The sequence below is a fragment of the Rattus norvegicus genome, chromosome 4, assembly GCF_036323735.1.
Source record: "Rattus norvegicus strain BN/NHsdMcwi chromosome 4, GRCr8, whole genome shotgun sequence".
Taxonomy (NCBI): domain Eukaryota; kingdom Metazoa; phylum Chordata; class Mammalia; order Rodentia; family Muridae; genus Rattus; species Rattus norvegicus.
This window is the reverse complement of record NC_086022.1, coordinates 100,763,113-100,778,853: the sequence shown is the minus strand read 5'-3', so window position 1 is coordinate 100,778,853 and position 15,741 is coordinate 100,763,113. Positions and strand designations below refer to the sequence as shown.

General features: G+C 35.6%; 1 non-coding gene across 1 annotated transcript; it reads right to left on the bottom strand.

Annotated features, from left to right (window-relative positions):
* Window positions 1-13,262: 13,262 nt before the first annotated feature.
* On the bottom strand, window positions 13,263-13,367 carry LOC120102595 (U6 spliceosomal RNA). The gene has a single exon (XR_005504230.1). It is a non-coding gene; the product is annotated as a U6 spliceosomal RNA (small nuclear RNA).
* Between the last annotated feature and the right edge of the window lie 2,374 nt (window positions 13,368-15,741).

Sequence of the window (15,741 nt, the reverse complement as noted above, 5' to 3'; positions counted from 1 at the left end):
GTTTCTGTGTAACATGTGTGAATTTCTGATGTTTCTAAAAACCATCTATTCATGTAATCTAGATAGTTATCCATTCACTACTCTTACCTATTTCTAAAAATTATCTTGACAATAACCTACGAGTAAACTCAAAGCCATGCATTTATTATCTGGCCCTTAACTCATACTGCTTAATCATTTAGAAGCAGTTTATATAACCAGTTATAGGACTGGGTCTAAGTCATATATATTTAAATTATTTGTATAGTCATAATGTCATATAGAGTAACAATATCAATCACAATTTTATATCAATAAGAAGTTGGTATCAATGAAATAGTTAAATTTGTTTTAAATAAATTCTGTACCAAATTAAGAGATTATATCTTCTATTTAGTAATGAATAAGAGGATTTCTACAAAAGGTAATTATGACTAAACAGTCATTTCTAGATTAGTTATCTCTGTTAATATATGACCATTTCTAAATTCCCCAGAATAACAAACTCAGAACAACCACCCCCAGACCCCCAAGTCGAGGACACTGGGTCGACAACATTTCACAACTTCTTCAGGCTCTGTATGAACATTTAGATATATTGCGGGGTGTGTGGGGGTAGGAAAAATGAGGAACCTGGTCAGGCCTTAAGAAGTCCACACCACCGATCACTGTAGTCTCTGTGTTTGTCCTGACTGGATCTGGCCGAAAGTCTTTAAGGTCTGGAGCTCCAGCAGGTCAGTTCAGCATGTCTGATGATGAGACTAACAAAGCTATACATTCTGTAATATATAAATCTCAAAACAAAATTTTAGTATCATCAAGATATCTGTATGGATTGTATCAGTTCGTGTAGTGTATACAGACTGGTTAAGATGCAATTTTTTTTGTTGTTTTATTCCTTTGAATCTATTTATTCCAGGGGTATCCCTCTATAAAATATAATCCGTATAGCTCAAGAAGATATCCAGATCCTAATCACCTATCCTTTTCTTTTTATTTTGTATTTCAAAAACTAAGTTTATATTTAGTTACTGTGGTTAAGTGACATTTAACAAAGTAGTTTTTCTTGTGGTGCTAAGGATTTCATCCAGGGTACATTATCTAAAAACACAAAGAAAAAACCTTTCCCCCAAGTCAGCATATCCTTTAGTTGGCAATCAGAAAAGCTTGTATCTTTTATTCTCTCCCATATAAATAATATTTTCATAAAACTCAAAATCACACCCATTTTGAAAATGAAACAATATAAAAGCAAATGAAGTATAAACTAAAATATTATATGATCCTATTCTTAGGCTTGTCCAATCTATCATGCCACAAAATCAACCCAGAATTCCCATTGAACCCACATTACAGAATATGAACTTTCTGTAGACACTAATATACCATCTTTAAAGTAAACTTCTACTCACACCTGCCTATAGGAAGTAGGCAGTTTCTTTACCTATTATGTTCTCTGCTTGGAACCGTTGCATTTTTCTCTGTACGAGTTGAGAACTGTGGATAGAATTTCCACATAACTCAATCAAAATCTGTATTCTTTCCTACTAACTATAACAGTTAAGATATATATATATACATAGTTAGTATATATATAAATGTTTATTTATATATGTAAATAAATATATATTTAAATATATAATTAACAGTTTAATCACACTTCTATTAATAGCTGTTAGTAAGAAGTAGACAGCTTGTCAAATCATGCTAGTAACCCAAAATTCCTGTGAAGCCCACATTAGAGAGAATGTGTATGACTTATTGGAGCATTATATCTTTATACCATCTGTTAAGCTCTCCACCTGGATGCTCAGACCTCTACTCACTTCATTAGCAACTTATATAATCTACATCTGTTATGCACTCTGCCTGGTACTGCAGACTTCTATATTTTTATCTTAGTTCAGAACTGTGAGTGAAATGTCCCATGTGATTTGGACAAATGCTTTATAAAACTCTATTCTAAAGGCAAAAAAAAGCAGTCTTTGAATTAAGCCACACTCTCTACAACCTGACCCAGTGCACATTGTTTCTTTTCACATCAGGGAACCTAGTGTCTGGGAGCAGAGATTCTCTCTCCCTGTGTTCCTTTGTTTCAAGGTTCCTGTGATTGAGTCCATGTAATCTTAAAGTTTTAGTGGATTCTTGCCTAAAACGTTGGTTCGACACCTGTAGTAGTAACTAATATAAATATAGATGTGGGGCACATGCACCAGGTCACACTAGCTCCTGCTTCTCTGTCTCCAGCAGCCTCTCCTCCTCTTTTACTAGCTCTACATTGGCACCAGCTACTCTCTGGGCCCTGTGGCAGCTACTTTCTTGCAACTCTGTGCTGTAAACTCTGTTCACAATCCCAGCATCTGCCCCCTGTTGTTATCTCCACAATTCCCAATATCCCTGCGAAATCAAAACTCTGGAAGCTGGTAATTTATTAATCAGATTTATATCAGTAAATTCTTACTCCAAATAATCATCCAGACAATAAATTTAGAGTCAAGTAATATTGATATAAACTACCCACCTAGATAAGACAAATTGTCCTATAAAATCCATCCGTTATAAAATATTCATAACTACCTGTGATACTTTGAGGCCACACACATCCAGGTCATTCTTCTCTGCCTCCATCTTGGTTCTTCTTCCTCTCCTCCTCCTCCTCTCTCTCCTCTCTCCAAAACTTAGTTTTTCACTGCCCAGTCACAGGCCTTGCTTTATCTTGTGTCTTCCATCACCTGCATATAGACATCAATCTGCAATTACAAACTTCTTTCCTCCTTTGACCAAAAAACAAAACAAAAAAAAAAAAAAACCCTAGAATACACCCACAAGCATTGCAGTACTTAGGTAGTTTTGGCAAGGTTGAAGTCTGAGCTCTTGAGAGTGGTGTCAGAAATTCAATATCATCTTCTATTACACGTTTGAGAACAGTCAGAGCTGTGTGACACCCACAAGTTTTCAGGAAAAAAGCTACCCTGTGTCTTTAAACCAGTTAGGAAATATCGATACAATGTATTAGACATAATTGTAAGTGTTAATGATGAAAATTCATGAAGTTCCATAATAAATTAGGTTTTTGAAATAACCTAAAATTTATTATTTAATAATGAAGTATTCTAAGAGTTAGTTATATTAGTTTTATTTTTGGCTAGTACTTTTTCGAGTCTACATGGTTTTATTTGAACAAACTCAAATGCAGATTGAAAGTTTCCATAAGGAATAAGCAATAAGAGCTCAAATAGATTAACTTTTGAATCTATGTTTAATATATTACCATCTTTGTATCTTAACTGACTCCAAAAATTACTTTTTTCTGATCAAATCCAGGGGTCATGTAGAACTGTATGACCTTAAACTTGTATTAGAGGATGACACTGAAGTTCTAGAGTTACTGCTTCCTACTTTCAAGAACTGGAATTACAGGAGTCATCACCAGGCCCTGTTCCCACAATGCTCTTAAATATTTTTTAATACTAGGAAAAAAGTCTATCAATTAAGCTAAATCCAAGCATATTTTCTTCTTCCTTAGTAGCAAGAATTAGACTGCATATATATAGATGTGTATGTGTGTGTATGTGTGTGTGAGTGTGTGTGTGTGTGTTTTGAATGTATTTATGTTTGATAGCCTGCACATTATTCTTTTTAATGGTTTTGTTGTATATTCCCAGGAAGAAACAGGCTTAGATTCACTTCATTATTTTTCCTGAGCACATTAAAATTACAATTTACCGTTGTTCAGCTTTTTCCTGGGCCCAACAAGAACAAAGACTCTTACTATGTCTTCATTTTTGCAATCTCTCCAGCAGAGGGAGGACATAATACAGGTCTATCAAACAAAGATCACCAGACTGTGGGCTGGTATCTAGTATCAATCACTGTAACACTAGGAGCAAGAGAAGTTTCTAGTTAGTTTCCTGTTCACTTGTTATCCAGCATTTTCTCCTTGTCTTTACTTACTTCTGTGAGAATGGTCTGGGCAAAATTCATACCTACATTTAGTCATGGGAGAATGGAAATCCTAGCAATTCTTTGTGTTGTAAATGTAAAAACACCTGTCTTAGAACAATGGCCCTGAATAATTACCTTCCTTGGCAGAAGGGTAAGTGTAACACCTCTTTCAATTTCCATTCATCCATCATAATCCACTACAGTGTTGCTGAAGGAGCTGGATTGTTTATCATTATAACCTGGAGTGAAGTTGCTTATTGATATCTAGTAATTTTCAAAGATAAAAATGTAAAGGCCATGGGATGAAATCACATCAGCAAACATGTCAGAAAAATTTTCTCCTGAACAACAGACATGGAGTTAGACTTCCACTCTGATCTCAACAGATCATTAAAGGATGTGAAAAGACAGGCAAGGTTATTGAGAAGTCCTTTTTTCCACTTTTGGTGGGTTTTTTGTCTTGATTATTGCTAATGGTATTAATCTATTGAAATGATCTTTTTCCCTCTACTTTTTCAAATTATTTACTACCACCAGTGATATAAGTTACAATTTTGTTGGATTCCATATATTTGAGAGTGTGATGTAATTGCTTAATGAAAACATACATGTGTGAATAGATGCATAATAATCGGTAGAATCAGGGTATGGGTCATAATTTGTCTCTACAGAAGACTCTTGGATGAACCACTTTTAGCAAGCAGTATACAACACACTATCATCGCACTTTTCATCAATTTTCAGGTCACTGATTTTTAAAATATATTCCAACAATTCTTCTTGAAACTAGTTTTTTCCCAAGTATCATTTTCAGGCCCCTCATGTGTTTCATCATCCTAGAAGATTTTTACATCCTACAGAATGATTACCTATACTTGCAAACTCTTTCCATTCATTGGATCATGGAAACTCACACTAAATCCACCATAGCTTTACTCCCAATTAGGATCTACTTGGTACCCATTATGGTATCTCCCTGTGTTTAGCTTCTATCTTCACTTCTGTACATGCTTCTCTCACCAAAGAGATTGAATTCCTTTGTTCTGAAATTAAATTAAGATTTATCTCTTCGTAGTTTCTGGAGAAGGTATGATGCCCATAGCCTATGCAAGTAGAACAATTGTACATTCAAAGACATGGATGATATTACTGATATAAAAGTAATATTCCTTAAAGACAATAAATTGTATCAATATGCAATACCTCAGGCACAATTGCATGAAGCCTCACAGAAATATTGGGCTTAGATATAATTCCAGCCTAATCTATGTAAAGAGCTCTTATGCATAGATGGAAGGAGAGACACCCATGAATTTCTCTGGTCTTGATGTCAGTAGTTCTAGGGTAGCTTCTCTGTCAAAAATAGTGTAAAATAAGATTGTTTACCTGAATAAATTAATGTTATGAAAGTTCCTGCCCTTCTCCACAAACTATGTCTTATTCTATTATTATTCTCGGAATCATTGTTATCAAAATGATCCTTGCTGAGTTCCATGAGGAGTTGTGTAGCTCAATCATGTGGATACATCTGCAACCTTTTCCATACACAAGGCTTGGGAACAATTTGTAAAATGGAATTGAAACACTATAAGAACCAAAAGATTAGAGAGTTTGCTCTGAGATTGTATCTCCTATGAATATCAGAAGATATACCTGCAAATTCTCACCTAAATAACTGCACAAAGGTGAGGTGAAAAAATTAGGACACCATTGAATTTGCCATACTGGATGGAATAAACTCCATATGATCTCAGTTCTACACAAAGAAGTATACACAATTGAATAAAGTTAGGAGCAGGAGAGGTCTTCCTCTCCAGGGGAGAGCAAAACCAATTGATTGACTGTATGATAATGATCAATCCTGAAAAAATATATATACATATATATATATGTGTGTGTGTATTTGTATTTATGTAAATGTATATATTAATATGTATAAATATATATATATCTGTGTGTGTAACATTATACTAACTCAATTGTTTATAGATAAGAATATATGTGTGTGTTTGTCTCTTTCCGTGTGTGTTTGTTTGTGTGTATGTGTGTGTGTGTGTAAGTACATGTACTTATGCAATAAAAATTAATGGAAAAGATGTGATGAGTTACAAGTACTGGAAGAAGGGATACTTTAGAGATTTTACAGGGAGGAAATATGAGATAAAATGTATTATTAAATTTCAATCTCACATATAAGCAGGAAAAAAATGATGAAGCTACATCAACTCAATAACCTTCACAGGTAAATATGAATTTGCCCTATAAGCATTTATATACTGTTTAAACTGTACTGTAGGTTCCAGACCATGCTATAAGAGAAATAAAACAGAAATTCCTATAATGAATATGACAAAATCAAAACAATAAGCATCTCATAGCCTGGTGATTCGTTGTTGTTGCTGCTGCTGCTGCTGCTATCCAAAGAGGAGCACATTCTCTACAAATAAACCCATATAAACCTGTACTGGCTCTCTGATCTAAAGCATAAGAGGACCACAGGCCTCTAATGAGTCACTGACCTGACCAGTGCCATGGCCATTCCTACAGTTTGCTGATTTGCATGTGCCCAGAGGCCAGCCCACTGCTCAGTTGACTTCTTTATAGTCAGGTGTCACCCCGTGCTGGAGTCAGCTTCACACATGGCTGTGATTGGGTGGTGAAAAAGTAAGGTGGGCACACAATTTTGGAGAAAGGAGACAGGAGGGGAAGAAGAGAAGAACCAAGATGGAGGCAAAGAAGGGCGACCCAGATCTGTGTGGCCTTAAAGTACACAGTAGTTATGAATATTTCATAAGGGAGGGATTTTATAGGGCAATTTGTCTTATCTACATGGGCAGTTTATATCAATCTTATTTGGCTCTGAGTTTATTGTGTGGACATTTTATGGAGTGAGAATTTATTGATATAAATCTGATTGATAAATTAAAAGCTTATTGAGTTTTGATTTTAATGGGTTACTGAGAGTTGTGACAAGAACCACAGGGGGCAGAAGCTGAGAATATGGGCAGACTCCTCCACAAAAGACACATGAGATAGGCAGTCTCTGAATGGAACTGCAATGGCATCGAGGGGTGGGAACTAGAGGGATGGTGAGATCCCTGCAGAGCCCAGAGAGTAGCTGTCCACAACATAGAATGGAAACTGGGAACTTAGTGATTCGGGTGGAGACATTTTGCTGTTTGAGATGAAAATACCCAGTAGAAGCCATGAGGCCCTATGGCGCCATCTCCAGCGTGGGATGGTGTCTTGCTTTTTATTTATATTATTTACTACTACATATAATTAAGATACATCCAAGAACAGTGTTTTCTTACTTCCTAGTAGTAACAATTGGACTGCTCATGCCGTGTGTTTCTCCACACATTTACCTGTGATAGGCTATGCAGAATGTTCCTTAATGCTGCCGATCATTTTCAAGAAGAAACACTCTCAAGTGTAGCACATCAGGTTATTTTTTGTTTTATGTTCTTTGTTGAATTTTTTAGCATAATATAAATTGTCCTTAATCATTGTCTGCTTTTTTCTGGAGTCCATCTGAACAAAGATCCAACTCTACTTAATTTTAATAATCTTTCCAGCAGGGGGAGCCAATGACACTTGTCTATTACTTGATTTAGACTGTCAGTCACTGTAACAATAGGGATTGGAGAAAAGAGAAAATTTTAGTTTCTGATGCATTGGCATTCAATTCTTCTATTCCTTCCAGGATTGGTGTGGCACTTGTTAACTTTCCTATACACCCATTGTTCTCCAGTTCAGAGCAAATACAGCTGTGTGATTGCATAACCATACTGAAATCCAAAATCTACATCCTCATCTCAAAACCTCAGTGTAGGCAGTGAAAAGATCACCAAAGTGTGACATTTCATTGGATATTGAGAAGTCTCTTTTGCTCATTATTTGTATCCTGAATATTGCTGATGGTATGACTTATGAAAATTAACTATTGAGACACTAGACCATATCATCTCTTTATATGGGACCGTAGATATGGCTATGAAGCAAGTTAAGTGTGAATTTCATATCTACTGTGCCTCTTGTATCTTTGTGAAAAAGACCCTTGTGCTGTCTTCAGACTAAATGAATAACACCTTAGTGTGTGGTTACCCTTAATCTTCAGGAGTGAATACACACAACACACCACAACCATAGATCACTGTATTATAATTAAACAAACATTCTTAGTGACAGTGTTTTCCTTTTTCTTTCTTTCTTTTTTCTTTTTTTCTTTTTTTTAGGCTTCGTATTTCTTTTTTATTTTATTTTTATTTGTTAGTTTATTTATTTGCATTTCAATTGTTATCCCCCTCTGCAGTTTCACCTCCAACCCCATCCATACCCTGCTGCCTTCCTCTTGCCTTTATGAGGGTGCTTCTCCACCTGCCTACCAACTCCTGTCTCAAGGCCTGAGCATTACCCTGTCCTGGCTCATCAAACCTCCACGGACAAAGGGGATCCTATCCTATTGATGCCAGATAAAGTCATCCTCTGCTACACATGGCATGGGTCCCTGGATATGTACTGTTTTGTTGGTTGTTTAGAACCTGAGAGCATTGGGTGGTCTGCTTGGTTGATACTGTTGTTCTTCCTAAATGGATGAAAACACCTTCAGCTCCTTCCATTGGGGTCCCCATACTCACTCCAATGTTTAGCTGTGTGCATTCACATCTGTATTGTTCAGGCTCTGGCAGACTCTCTCAGGGCACAGCTATACCAGGCTCCAGTCAGCAAGTACTTCGTGGAATCAGCAATAGTGTTTGGTTTTGGTATCTGAAAATAGGATGGATTCCTAGGAAGAGAATCCCTAGATGACCTTTCATACGTTTCTGCTCAACTATTTATCCCTGCACTTCCAAGAGTATTTTCTTCCCGTTCGCAGTAGGACTGTAGCATCCACACATTGGTGTGGTCTTCTCTCCTTTTCCATTTCATATGTTCTGTGATCAACGATATTCCAACCTCATTTTTGGCTATTATTCACTTATCAGTGAGTACATACCATGTGTGTTCCTTTGTGATTGAGTTACCTCACTCAAGAAGAAATTTTCTACTTTCATCAATCACCTAAGAATTTCATTAAGACATTGTTTTTAATAGCTGAGTAGTAGTCCTTTGTGTAAATGTACCACATTTTCTGTATCCATTCCTCTGACGAAGAACACCTGGGTTGTTTCCAGTTTCTGGCTATTATAAGTAAGGGTGCTATAAATATGGTAGAGCATGGCTCCTTGTTATATGTTGCAGCATCTTTTGAGTATATGCCCAGGAGTGATATAGCTCGGTCCACAGTTAAAATTATTTCCAATTTACTGAGGAACCACAAAACTGATTCCCAGAGTAATTGTACCAGCTTGTAGTCTCACCAGCAAAGGAAGAATATTCCTCTGTCTCCACATCCTCGCCAGCATATGTTGTCACCAGAGTTTTTGATCTTAGACATTCTGACTAATGTAAGGTGGAATCTCAGGGTCGTTTTATTTACACTTCCCTGATGATTAAGTTTGTTGAACATTTCCTTAAGTTCTTCTCAGCCATTTGAGATTCCTCTGCTGTAAAATCTCTGTTTAGATCTGTACCACATTCTTTAATATGGTTATTTGGTTCTCTGCAGTCTATCTTCTTGAGTTCTTCATATACATTGGGTATTTACCCCTTATCAGATGTAGGATTGATAAAGATCTTTACCCAATCTGTTTGTTGACATTTTGTCCTACTGACAGTGTCCTTAAACTTACAAAAGCTTTTCAATTTAATGAGGTCCCATTTGTTGATTCTTCATATTAGAGCATAAGCCATTGGTGTTTTTTTGTTTGTTTGTTTGTTTGTTTTTTTGTTTTTTTTTTTTTCAGGAAATTTTCAACTGTGCCAGTATGTTCGAATTCACTCCCACTTTCTCTTCTAGTAGACTCATAGTATCTGGTTTTATGTAGAGGTCCTTGACTTAATTGAGTTTGGCATTGTACAAGGAGATAAGAATGATGGTTCAATTTGCATTCTTCTACATGCTGACTGCCAGTTGAACCAGCATCATTAGCTAATGAAATGCTGTCTTTTTTCCAGATGGTTTTGGATCTTTTGTCAAAAATCAAGTGAACAAAGGTCTGTGGGTTCATTTCTGGGTCTCTAATTATATTCTAATGATCTATCTTCCTGTCTCCTTACAAATACCATCCTGTTTGTTTCACTATTACTCTGTAGTATAGCTTGAGATTAGGGATGCTGATTCCCCCAGGAGTTCTTTGTACTGTTGAGGATTGTTTTTGCTATGCTTGGTTTTTGGTATTCCAGATAAATTTGAGAAATGCTCTTTCTTTCTGTGTGAAAAATTGTGTTTGAATTTTGATAGGAATTGCATTGAATCTGTAGATTGCTTTTGGTAAGGTAGCCATTTTTATTTTATTAATCCTGCCAACCCATAAGCATGGGAGATCCTTCTACTTTCTGAAGTCTTGTTCAATTTCTTTCTTCAGAGACTTGAAGTTCTTGCCATAGAAATATTTCACTTGCTTAGTTAGTGTCACACCAAGATATTTCACATTATTTTTGACTATTGTAAAGGACATGGTTTCCCTGATTTTTTTTCTCAGTCAGTGTATCCTTTGAGTAGTGAAAGGCTTCCTTTTGCTTGAGTTAATTTAATATCCAGACACTTTGCTGAACTTGTTTAACAGCAATAGCAGTTCTCTCGTGGAAGTTTTTGTTTCACTTATATATACTACCATATTATCAGCAAATAGTAATATCTTGACTTCCTTCTTTATACTTTGTATCCCTTTGATTGTATGTTGCCTAATAGCTCTGGCTCTAACTTCAAATACTATATGGAATAGATAGGGGTAGAGTGGACAGTCTTGTCTTGTCCCTGATTTAAGTGAGATTTCTTCAAGATTGCCCCATTTACTTTGATGTTAGCTATTTTCCTGCTGTATATTGTTTTGATTATAATTAAGTAGGGACCTTGAATTTCTTTTCTCTCCAACACTTTTGTCATGAAATGGTTCTATTAGTCAAAAGGTTTTTCAGCATCTATTGAGATGATTTTTTTTCCCTTTGAGTTTGTTTAGATGGTGAAATCTGTTGATAAATTTCTGTATATTGATACATCCAAGCATCCCTGGATGAAGTCTACTTGGTCTTGATGGTTGATCATTTTGATGTGTTCTTGGATTCAGTTTATAAGAATATTATTGAGTATTTTGGCATCAATGTTCATGAGGGAAATTGATCTATAGATCTCTTTGTTAGATCTATGTTTTGTTTAGGTATCACTGTAACTGTGGCTTCACCAAGCATTTAGGGTAGTGTTTCTTGTGTTTCTATTTTATGAAATGGTTTAAGAAGTATTGGTTTACAGAATTCTGCACTCAAACCATCTGGTCTCAAGGATTTTTGTTTAGGAGACTTTTAATGACTGCTTCTATTTCTTTAGGGGTTATGGGACTGTTTAGATGGTTTAACTGATCCTGATTTAATTTTGGAAACTGTTATTGGTCTAGAAAATTATCCATTTCATCTAGATTTTACAGTTTTGTTTACTATAGGCTTTTGTAATAGGATCTCCCAGGTTTTGTTTTTTGGTTTTTTTGTTTGTTTGTTTTTGCTTTTTGATTTTTGGGGTTTTGATTTCTTCAGTTTCTGTTAGGTCTCCATTTCCGTTTCTGATTTTGTTAGTATTGATACTGTCTTTGTGTACTCTTGTTAGTATGGCTAAGGTTTATCTATCTTGCTGATTTTCTCAAAGAACCAGCTTTTGGTTTTATGGATTTTTGTACAGCTCTCTTTGTTCCACATGATTGATTTCAGCCTTGAGTTTGATTATTTTCTGCTTTCTAGTCTTCTTGGATATGTTTCTTTCTTTGTGTTCTAATGTTCTCACATGTGCTATTAAGCTGCTAGTATATGCTTTCTCCAATTATTTTTATGAAAGCACTCTGAGCTATGCAATTTCCTCTTAATACTGCTTTCATTTTATGCCATAAATTTCTGTATTTTTTGCCTTCATATTTGCTAAATTCTAAAAAGTCTTTAATTTCTTTCCTCATTTCTTCCCTGACTGAGGTATCATCAAGTAGACAATTGTTCAGCTTCCCTGTGTATGTGGGCTTTCTGTTGTTTTTACTGTTGTTGCAGACCAGTCTTAGTCCACGGTGATATGATAAGATACATGAGATTAGTTAAAGCTTCTGGTATTGGCTGAGGCATTGTTGTGTGTCCTATTAATATGGTTACTTTTGTAGAAAGTAGCCTGAGGTGCTGAGACAAATTTATATTCTTTTTTTGTTTTTTTCCAGTGAAATGTTCTATAGATATTTGTTAAGTTCATTAGGTTCATAACATTTGTCCATTTCACTGCCTCTTTGTTTACTTTCTGTTTCTATGATGAGAGTGATGTGTTAAAGTCTCCTACAATTAGTATAAGGTTCAATGTGTGCTTTGAGATTTAGTAATATTTCTTTTATAAATGTGGGTGCCCTTGCATTTGAGGCTTAGCTGTTCAGACTTAGGAGTTCATCTTTGTGGATTATTTCTTTGATTAGTATATAGTGTTCTTCTCCATCTTTTTGATAATGCTTGGTTGAAAGTCTATTTTTATTAGGAAGTAGAATTGCTACAAAAGCTTATTTGGGAGCATTTGCCTAGGAAAATTTTGCCTTTTACATTGGGGCAGTATCTGTCTTTATCACTGAGATATGGTTTCATTATCCAGCAAAAAGCTGGGTTCTCTTTATGTATCCAGTCTGTTAGTCTATGTCTTTTTGTTTGTGAATTGAGTCCATTGATGTTGATAGATATTAAGGATGAAAGATTGTCCCTTATTTTGTTGTTAGAGGTGGAATTATGATTGTATGGGTCTCCTCTTTTGGATTTGTTGTGAGATTAGTTTCCAGTATTTTTTGGATGTAGTTTTCCTCCTTCTTTTATAGAGTTTTCTTTCTATTATCCTATGTAGGACTGGATTGGTAGAAAGATATTGTGTAAGTTTGGTTTTGTCATGGAATATCTTGGTTTCTCCCTGTATGGTATTTGAGAGTTTTGCTGGGTATAGTAGCCTGGGCTCACAATTTTGTTGTCTTCGAGACTGTTTGACATCTGTCCAAGATCTTCTTGCTTTTAGAGACTGTTGAGAAGAAGTCTGGTGTAATTCTGATAGGTATGCCCTGATATGTTACTTGAACTTTCTCCCTTACTGATTTCAATACTTTTTCTTTGTTCTGTGCATTTTGTGTTTTAATTATTGTGTGACAGGAAGAATTTATTTTCTTGTCCCATCTGTTTGTTGTCTGTGGTTTTCTTGTATGTTTATGGGCATCTCTTTATTTAGGTTAGGGAAGTTGTCTAAATATATGGAATGCTTCAAGAATCTGTGTGTAATCCTTGAGTAGGAGCCATGCTAATTCTCTGTACTGTTACAATTCTAGTATATGTGCTGCCAATGTGAGGACCAGTGTGATTTTCTTTTAAGAAATTTCATTATTTCACATATTACTATAGATAAAACATTATGGATGCAAGGAAGTTTTTTTTTTTTTTTTGGTTCTTTTTTTTTCGGAGCTGGGGACCGAACCCAGGGCCTTGTGCTTCTTAGGCAAGCGCTCTACCACTGAGCTAAATCCCCAACCCCCTGCAAGGAAGTTTTAAGCAGCAGTCAAAAAATTAGATTATAGATGGAATGTAGTATTATTAGGTTTAAGACAATGGAATGACTGGAATATGAGACGCCACCATAGTATAAAGGGACTGATTTAGTGTGTCCAGAGACGGACACAGGGAACTAAGCAACAGAAACCAAGACTACTTGGCATCATCTGAGCCCATTCTCCTACCAAAGCAAATATTGGGTATCCAAACACACCAGAAAAGCAAGATTTGGATTTAAAATCACATTTCAGAATGATAATGGAGGACCTTAAGAAAGACATAATTAATAACCTTAGAAAAATATGGGACAACTCAAGTAAACCATTAGAAGCCCTACAAGAACATACACAAAAATCATTTAAAGAAATACAGGAAAACATAACTAAACAGATGAAGGAATTGAAGAAATCCATCCAAAATTTAAAAATCGATATATATATATATATAAACAATAAAGAAAGCACAAAGGGAAACAAACATGGAGGCAGAAAACCTAGGGAAGAGATCAGGAGTCATAGATGCAAGCATCACCAAGAAAGTACAAGAGATATAGAAGAGAGAATATCAGAGGTAGAAAACAACTACATAAACATCAAAGATAATGTAAAATGCAAAAAGGTCCCAGCCCAAAACATTCAGGAAATCCAGGACACAATGAGAAGATCTAACCTAAGGATAATACACATAGAAGAGAGTGAAGACTCCTAATTAAAGTCCCGGTACCCATCTTCAACAAAATTATTGAAGAAAACTTCACTAACTGAAAGAAAGAGATGCCCATAAACATACAAGAAGCCTACAGAACTCCAAACAGATGGGACCAGAAATGAAATTCATCCTGTAACATAAGAGTCAAAACATCAAATGCACAAAACGGAAAAAAGAATATTGAAAGCAGTAAGGGAAGAAGGTCTAGCAACATATAAAAGCAGACCTATAAGAACTAGAGCAGACCTCTCACCAGAGACTATGAAAGTTAGAAGATCCTGGGCAGATGTTATACAGACCCTAAGAGAACACAAATGCCAGTCCAGGCTATATACCAGCAAAACTCTCAATTAATATAGATGGAGAAACCAAGATATTCTATGAATAAACCAAATGTACACAATATCTTTCTACAAATCCAGCCCTACAACGATAATAGATGGAATTGTCCAACACTACGACACCCCAAGCAAACTATACCCAAGCAAAAGCAAGAGAATAAACTTCTTGCAACAAAACCAAAATAAGAGACACACACAAACATAATTCCACGTCTAACAACAAAAATAACAGGAAGCAACAATCATTATTCCTTAATACCTCTAAAAATCAATGACTCAATTCCCCAATAAAAAGATATGGACTGACAAACTGGATACATAAAGCGGACCCAGCATTTTGTAGCATACATGAAACACACCTCAGGACAAAAACAGACACTGCCATATAGTAAAAGTCTGAAAATCAACTTTCCAAGGAAATGGTCCAAAGAAATAACCTGGAGTAGCCATTCTAATATCGAATAAAATTGACTTCCGATGAAACTTCATCAACTTCATATTTATCAAAGAAAAAATCCCCCAAGATGAACTCTCAATCCTATTTATCTATGCTGCAAATGCAAGGGCAACTACATCCATAAAAGAAACCTTACTAAAGTTCAAAGCACACATTGCACCTCACACAATAATAGTAGAAGATTTCATCACCTCACTCTCATCAATGGAGAGATCATGGAAACAGAATTTAAACAGAGACATAGAAAACCTAACAGAATTTATGAACAAATGGGTTTAATAAATATTTATAGAATATTTCATTCAAAAACAAAAGGCTATACCTTCTTCTTCTTAGCCCCTCACACTTTTTTCCCTCAATTTGACAATGAAATTGGTCACAAAACAGACCTAAACAGATATAAGAAGGTTGAAAGAATTAGTGCATGCTATCAGATCACAACAGACTAAGGCTGGTCCTCACTAAAACAATAGCAACTGAAAGCCCACATGTTATTGGAGTTCAACAAAACTCTACTCAATAATACCTTGGTCAAGGAAGAAATAAAGAAAGAAATTAAAGACTTTTTAGAATTTAATGGAAATGAAGGAACAACAAACCCAAACATATGGGGGGAAAATGAAAGCAGAGCTAAGAGGAAAACTCATACCTCTGTGTGCCTCCAAAAAGAAC